General features: G+C 34.6%; 1 non-coding gene across 1 annotated transcript; it reads right to left on the bottom strand.

The window, feature by feature from the left end:
• Positions 1-8,715: 8,715 nt before the first annotated feature.
• On the bottom strand, positions 8,716-8,822 carry LOC130027947 (U6 spliceosomal RNA). The gene has a single exon (XR_008793131.1). It is a non-coding gene; the product is annotated as a U6 spliceosomal RNA (small nuclear RNA).
• Positions 8,823-9,185: the final 363 nt, after the last annotated feature.

Consider the following 9,185-nt stretch of genomic DNA (forward strand, 5'->3'; position numbering starts at 1 on the left):
AAATTGCTAAAGGTAATATAACATCATAGTTTCTGGACAAAGAATATAGGCTTGAATCCTGACTCTAACATTTATTTGTGTGACATTGGGAAAGTTATTTAGTTTTGTGCTTCTGTGTTCATATTACTTATCTTCAAAATAGATAAATTGATAGTTATTCTACCTACTCAATAGGATTGTGCTAAGAATAAATGTCATAAATGGCACATATGTGTATATATCTATACACACAAATATGTACATATATGTGTGTATATCTATATCTATACACATGAAAGTTTATAGACTTTCATCTATACATATGAAAGTCAGAAAAATGTGTTATATATACACATGTGAGAAATATATATATGCATGCATATATTTATATCACATGTGAAAATCAGAAAAAAATAATATATATACACACACATATACTTGTACATATATATGTATATATTATATCTGTGTGTACATATATGTGTGTATCTATATATCCACAATATGTTTACAACTGTTTCTGAGTTTTTTTAAACGGCCATACATATATATGTATAATATGTATACATGTGTATACATACGTACATATATGTGTGTACATACACACATACATATCTGTCTGACTATTGAAAGAACTCAAACAAAGTGACAGTCATGCTGTGGATAAATAAATCTAGCTTTACCCTAATTTCCTGTAATTTTTAAAATTAATTGTATAAAATATAATAAATGCATGTTGACATATATAATATATATAATATATATTATATATATATATCTTGAAGAGTCCAGCAAGCTATCGAGAGTATCCTGCCCACATGGGCAGAGGGCAGAGACTGGCAAGCTCCCTGAGGCGTATTCGATATGCCAAAACTATAACTTTAACAGTCCTCATTCCCCTGACCCTGGAAGAGCCTCATATTGTTGAGAAAGATGAGTAAGGAGAGGCTGCTAAAATCTTAGGACTGCAACGAATAGAGATATTACTTGTGCCTACTCAAGTAAATCAACGAACAATGGGATGACAGTGATACAGTGATGCAGTGAATAAACGTATAGAGAATATAAAAACTAAACTTGATGGTTTATGTGGGTGAAAGCTTTATAAACACCTGCTAGCACATAAATGAATTCTTTTTAAAATCAAGCAGATATTTATGTATTCAAAAATAAGCAGTCAAATATATTTTCCTATTAGCTGGAATAATCTGAAAAGAAATCTACTTTAGGCCAAAATAGGAAATGGAATTCCAGCAAAAAAAAAAGTTGCTTTACATTGGATTTTTCTAGGTACCTCACAATATATTGGGCTTTATTTATAGAACCCGTTCCCCCTGATGTTTATTTGAAAATTATTTTTTATTTATCTTTAAACAGTAATTAAATGCCTATATTTTTAGATTTTAAGAATATCTACTTCTACATCTCGGAGAGCCCGGCAAGCTACCGAGAGTATTTGATATGCCAGACACAGTAACAACAAAGTCTCCAATGGAGACGTTACTGGGCCCGCTCGAGCAAAATCGATGATCAACGGGAGGGCCTTTACCTTTACCTACTTCTACATAATCCTCACAGAAATTTCCTCAAAATAACATTTATATTCTCAAACATTTGCAAGATGATATTGCATAATAGTGATCAATACAGTATGTGATAGGAATTTAAATTTAAAAAACTCTCACAAATAAGTGAGTGTTAAGACTAGTTTAAAAAAAAACAAGCAAACCTCAAATATGTTGTTCTTTTGCTAATTTTCTCTATCAAAGGTTGACACAAAAATTTCATGTAGTAATATCTAGAAATATGAGTATGTAGTGTTATGAGGGTTAAAAATACTTCTTTTGGGGCCGGAGCGATAGCACAGCAGGTAGGGCGTTTGCCTTGCACGCAGCCGACCTGGGTTTGATCCCCGGCATCCCATATGATCCCCCAAGCACCGCCAGGAGTGATTCCTGAGTGCAGAGCCAGGAATGACCCCTGATCATCGCTGGGTGCTCAAAAAGCAAAAAACAAAACAAAACAAAACAAAACAAAAACAGAAAAAAAACAAAACACAGTAGTTGTTTGATTTAAATTGCCTTTTTTTTTTTTTAAGGACGGCTGACAAGCAATGCTCATGCAGCCTTTTTATTGAACAAGCAACAGACTTTTATAAATCTGTAGACATTGGAAAAATATACAGGAATGTTCAGTATACATAAGTTTAGAATGTACTGGGCTTCTAGACATCAATGATGTTTTTCTATAGTTACATACTTTTATGATATTTTCCTTGGCTATATATTGATACACTTTAGCAGCATGTTCTGCCATAAAAACCGGGAAAGAGCCAGCTGGGAGAGGAAGAAGACCCGCACAGCACTGGGGACGAAGAGGAAGAGCTAAATTGCCATATTTTGTTCATTAATCATCTTAAAACTTAATAAATATATGTAAGAATTTTGTGTCCACAGGGGCAACTAAACATCTATGCACTTCATGTAGCTTGTAAAGAGATTCAGTCTTATAAGTTATTATTTTTTAATAACTTTTCCCTCTATCATGCCACTTATGCTTAAAATAATAAATTACATATTAGTCTATAGAGATTTTCTGTCGGGTCTTTTTCAAGTGACTCATATCCTTTAGTATACCTTTCTTCAATAAACATGCAATTTGTTGTCCTCCTGTGTCTAATTTATTCACCATAGGATATCCAGGTCTGTCCACGTTGTTGCAAGTATCAGAATTTTTTCTTTTTAAAGACTGAATGACATTTCACTTTGTAGGTATATAACATATATTATTTAATTTTTTTATACATTGACATTTTTGTTGCAACTATTCCTAGAAGTAGGAACACTTGTAGCTTCATTAATATTATTTTTAGTAGTGTCCTACCACTTTCCCATAAATGGATTCCAGTTAATTTATAATAACAACATATGTTTTAGCATTGATGTGATAATACTTTATAGTTTCAATTTATATTTCTCTGATAATTTGTGATGTTGGGGACTTTTTTAATATACCAGTTAGTCATTTGCATGTTTTTGTTGGAAAAACGTTTATTCAGTTCCTCTACCTATTTTTAAAATCAGATTATTTATACTGCTGAATTATTGGTTTTCTTATATAATTTGGATATAACTGTTTATCAGAGAGTTTACAAATATTTTCAGCTACTTTATATGTTTTTAAGGAGCATTTTCCTATTTATTTTGTGAAAAAAGCCATTAAATTATAACGAAGATTATTATATTACTTTAAGGACTATGAACATTTTCAAATTTTTAATTATTTTAATCTATAAGCTTGGGAATCTTCATTTACTCATGTGATTTATTTATGTCCTAATTGAGAAAATTAATTTTTTTCCATTTCATTTGTCTCTTTGATTAGGGTTTATCCTAAATATTTTAATACTACTCTAAATTTTTTTAACTAGTAGGATGTTTAATAGTATTAATGTTAATCTTTTAGGCATATAGTTTTACTTCACTATATTCATACTGTGTCAGCATAAATGGGCATTTTAAATTTTTTGCATAGGTTTTGGTATATAGAAGTCTGTGTATATTATATATACATCTTATATGTGTATTATAATAAAATTACTCAATTTGTTTAATAGTTTTAATACATTGTTGTATGATCTTTGATGATTTACACATAAAATATGTTGTTTGTAAACATAATTTTTGTAAACACATAAAAATTACTTATTTTATGATGAACATGACTCTTCTTTTTTGCCTATTTGATCTAGATTTGTTATTATGTTTAATTGCAGCTATATTGTGTAAATCTGTGTCTTGTCCAGATCTTAGAGGAATATTTTTTAGTATTCAGCACTGAATTTTATGTCAAGTATTAACTTGTCATATGATATTTGTTGTGTTAAAATACTTTCCCTACACACATAGATAGTTGAAAGTTTTTTTTTAAGGGTTTCAAAATTTTTCATACACTTTTTCTTCTTCTATAGAGTTCATCATATAATTTGGGGATTGGGCAGTTTGGGCCACACCAGCCAATGCTCAGGGCTTTTCCCTGACTGTGTTCTGTGATGACTGTTGGCAGTGCTGTCAACTATATGAATGCAAATATCTGAACTCCTGTTATCTCTCTGATCAGATCAAATGATTTTTTATTCTTAATTCTGTTGATCCATGTTAGCACATTAATTTGCATTTGTTAATGCTGCCTTGAATTCCAGTAATAAATCCCATTTGGTTAGGACGTATAATCTTTTCATTATATTGCTGAATTAAATTTGCTAATATATTGTGTATATGATCATATAGTTTACCATTATTATTTAAAACTATATAAATGATAAACTATGAAAATTATACAAAGATTCTTCTACCTTTATTGTCTAGAATTCATAGTCACTTATCAAATTGATGAAACTAAATTACCTATGGCTACACATAAGGCTTAAAAAGAGAGATGGTCTTCAGCTTTACCATGTAAATTAACATAATTCAAAAGAAGACATAGTATCAATAAGGTATGCAGTTTGCTAATAGAAATTCAACTGTTTATTCATTTCTTCCAGTTGGGCAGCATATTAAAACGGAACTAATAGATACAAATAAACCCTTACACCTCAATAAATAAATATTGATATTTATTGATACTTGGATAATTTCCACAAATGTTTCACCTAATAAGTTACAAAGAAACTACCAAAAATTCAAGAATTTGATATAAAATAATATTAAAATCAATGAGAATAAATTAACTCAACAGAATTAAACTCAGTATTGATATTTAAATAACAGTGAAATAATTAAACAAATTATAAAATCTTAGCAATCAAAATAAATAATTCTAAACTTATTGATATATAAATATTTTAATCAGAAAGTTTATTACAGTTTTTATAAATAAAGCAAAGATACATCACATACTAGTTTCTGTAGAATTATGCTGAGTTGGTTCTCAGAGATGAATGTACAATCAGAGAGAATAAAATGGCAAAACTAGATATTCTTAAGATGGCGGCTGCATGGGAGCCTTGTGGACAGCAGGTATGGGCCGGGGGTCTGGGGGTGATGAAAACCTCATGGGAAGGGGGGCATTCCAGCCCGTCCTTCACGCCCTACTGAGGTCACCTGTTGCCCCCCACGAGCGGCTCTCCAGCATGGCCACAGCCCCAGAAGCACAAGGATTTAATGTAGAAAACCAGCAGCTTAGAGCAAAAAAGCAAACGGACTATGCGTTAATCCATGCCATCGTGCCTGCCCGGAGTGGAAAGGGTGTTGCTCCATTCGCCCTCTCCTCTCTGGAAAGACAGATGGCGGCCGCATGGGAGCCTTGTGGACAGCAGGTATGAGACGGGGGTCTGGGGGCGATGAAAACCTCATGGAAAGGGGGGCGTTCCAGCCCGTCCTTCACGCCCTACCGAGGTCACCAGCTGCCCCCCACGAGCGGCTCTCCGGCACGGCCATGACTCCAGAGCACAGAAACCAATCTCTTAATTATCTGACTTTTAGTAGAAATACTTCCAGGGTTAATAAGTAAAATAACAAAAATCCAAAACCGCGCGGCCGCAAGCGACAACATTTAATTCTTGAACCCAGCTGTAGAAAGCAAATCATTTCACAACGCTTCTTCAGCATATCTGATTTTGGGGGGGGGGGCGTAAACTCTAAAATAATAATGGTGCATCTTTTATTGAAACAATGAATCTAGTCAAAGTAGATAGAGTGTTAACTAGAACTCATCTGCCTCACAGGCATTTGGAGGGGTGGGAGGTGGGGTTTTATTGGGGTTCGTGGTAAAAAATAAGTATTGGTAAAGGGAAATGTGCTTGATATTTGCATGACTGAGACCTAAACCTGAAAGCTTTGTAACTTTTCCTACAGTGATTCAATAAATAAATAAATTATTAAAAACAGATATTCTTCAATTTAAATAATAATTAAGGTATTTAAAGAAAAAATGTTCAATAAAGAATAACTAACCATTTCAAAGAAAGAAGGTAAGGTGTTGAGACTTGCTTTGCCAAGCATAAAGATACATTTTAAAGAAGAGTAATTAAAACTTGATAATGACATATGGTTAGACAAATGAGAAATAAGTGTACAAATTTATTTTTCAAATTATGCTATGAAAATTAACGAGGAAAAATTCTTATCCAAGTAAGTGTCAGATTAATCATCTTTTCAATAAATCAATGGATATGTATCAAGTAAAAAGAAAAAAGTGTTTAAACTAGAAGTATAAAGTTTTCTTCATCTAATAATCAAAAATTTTTCAAGCAAATTTTGGATGAGTACTTAGAAATTAGAAACAATCTATATCAAGTTCTTGAATTTTTGATAGTCTCTTTGTAACTTATTGGGTGAAACATTTGTGTAAATTATCCAAGTACTAATAAATGTAAATATTTTTGTTGTGGTCTAAGGTTTCATTGTATCTATTAGTTTCATTTTAGATATGTTGATCAACTCCTATTGCTATTAGGCAATTGTGACCGAGAATCTCTAGTCACACCCCAGGCATGATGGGTCTGATATCACAGCATCATATCAGGTACTAGCGCTGTGAAGTCTGGGAAGTTCATAGTCTGCCTTGAGAGAGGAAGACAAAATGCTCCAAACGCAGCAGAGCCTAGTTAACTTCCAGATAAAAACTCCAATAAACCTCATGATGCATGTTGAAGTAATAAAATAGATGGAAGAGTGCTTCAAAAAAGCTGGGGATCAGGTCTGGTGCCACCAGGAGGTGAACTATAATTGCAGAGTGAACTATAATTGCACCTGATGGTGTCTTCAGGCACCTGATACCCCCAAATTGCCATTGTGCCCCTGTCTGGATCCCAACAACTTGGGACCAAGTTTCCTAAGAAATTAAATGGGCAAAAGTTAGGTATGTGGGAAGTAAAGTAAAAGTAAAAGTAAAGGCCCTCCTGTTGTTCATCAATTTGCTCGAGCGGGCCCAGTAACGTCTCCATTGGAGATTTTGTTGTTACTGTGTCTGGCATATCGAATACATCACGGGTGGCTTGTCAGGCTCTGCCGAGCGGGCAAGATACTCTCGGTAGCTTGCCGGGCTAGCCATAAACCACTTTGGTTCAGCTGGACAAGCTCATTTATCAGCCTTGCTTTAGAGACCAGTAAGTAAGTCTTGAAAGAGAACAAAATCTATAGTTAATCTCAGAACTGTGCAAGGTTGCTCTTTCTGGAGAAGAAAGAACAAAGACAATTGAAATAACAGTCCATGGCAGCGACTTTCCATACCATCCTGCTGGTTGAAGTCAAGTTCTAGGGCAAAACAAAACAAAACAAGCCCAAACAATCTAACAACAAAAAACTAAGACCAAGTGTTTTAGGCTTACAGAAAAATACACTTTCTGCATCTCTTTCCTCTCTCCTTCAGGAACACCATAGCAGTCAGTTGGTTATCCAGCAAAGAAAAATTATGAAACAGCCTTTGGGCATAAATATATGTGGGAATTTTAAATCAAATCGACAATGAGATATAACTTTACATCTGCTAGAATGACTGTCACCGTATCACTCTCATCCTGTTGATTGTCAAATTACTCAAGTGAACACCAGTAATGTCTCTATTTCTTCTAGCCCTGAGATTTTTAGCACCTCTTCTTACTTGTATTTTCCCAATGATTGGAGGCTCTTTCAGAGTCAGGGGAATGAGACCTATTGTCATTACTGTATTGGGCATATTGAATACGCAACTGGGAGAATATGCTACAATCTCTGCACTTGTGGATGGGATACTCACGGTAGCTTGCTGGGCTCTCTGAGAGGCATATATTTATATATTTTTCTCTACGATTTGTTGCCTACTGTCTGAACCCCATCAGATATGGTGTAGTAATAGTGGAAATGGGTCCGGAAAGTGGCCTGGAGCATGGCGGTGGTTGTGTAGTGGAACTCGGCTCCCGGGGCTGGGTCCCTTGGTGTGGGGAGGGCTCTCACCCATCCCACAGCCTGCCACAAAGTCCTGCTAGAATGATATAAAAATAAAAGAGCAAAAAAAATGTTGGTTAGGTTGTAAAAAAAATAAAATGAATCTCGGTTCAATCTTGGTGGGACTGAAAATTGCTACAGCCTGGATAATGGTATGAGATACCTTTTAAAAAAATCAAGATGTAAATTTTTTTTCTTTTTATTAGTGAAACACCATTAGGTACAGTTGTAGATTTACAATTTTTTGTGCTTGGGTTTCAATTATACAATGATCAAATACCCATCCCTCCATCAGTGCCCATTTTCCACCACCATGGATAATATCTCTCCCCCCCCCCCCCCCAACCCACCCTGCCTCTGTGGCAGGGCATTCCCTTTTGTTCTCTCTCTTCTTTTGGGTGTTGTGGTCTGCAAAAGAGGCATTGAGTGGCAAACATGTTCAGTCCATAGTCTACTTTCAACTTCTGGTTTTTTTTTTCACTTTTTTGTTCCTTCATTTTCTTTTTTTTTTCCCCTTTATTTTATTTTATTTTTTTTTTACAGTTGTAGATTTACAATTTTTTGTGCTTTGGTTTCAATTATACAATGATCCGATACCCATCCCTCCACCAGTGCCCATTTTCCACCACCATGGATAATATCCCTCCCACCCCCATCCCCCCATCCCCCCTGTCTCTGTGGCAGGGCAATCCCCTGTGTTCTCTCTCTCCTTTTGGGTGTTGTGGTCTGCAAAAGAGGCATTGAGTGGCAAACATGTTCAGTCCATAGTCTACTTTCGACATGCATCTCCCCTCCTGGGAGGATCCTCAAAAATATGGAACGCTTCACGAATTTGCGTGTCATCCTTGTGCAGGGGCCATGCTAATCTTCTCTGTATCGTTCCAATTTTAGTATATGTGCTGCCGAAGCGAGCACAAAGATGTAAATTTTGAATTTTCCAGCAGTGCCAGATTAAGGCACGCATCTAAAGAAAATAAAAATTATTATTTGAAACACTATTTGTACACTTTTTCTCACAGTAATATTTTTCACAATAGACAAGCATGGAATCAACCTTAGTGCTTTATTCTATAACCCATCACTATGGCAATGACTAAAAGTGACAAAAGCTGTGATATAGTTACTCAATGAAATATTACTCTGCTGCTTAAACAATAAACTTTGCTCATAGGATGGATCCTATCCTGAATTAAATAAGCAAAAAATGACTTTTACTGAGTGTTTTTACTCATGTGAAATATGAGAAATTAAGGGAATAAACTGGCAAAACCTAAAAAA

Source organism: Sorex fumeus, unplaced genomic scaffold, assembly GCF_029834395.1.
Source record: "Sorex fumeus unplaced genomic scaffold, SorFum_2.1 ptg000037l, whole genome shotgun sequence".
Lineage (NCBI taxonomy): Eukaryota > Metazoa > Chordata > Mammalia > Eulipotyphla > Soricidae > Sorex > Sorex fumeus.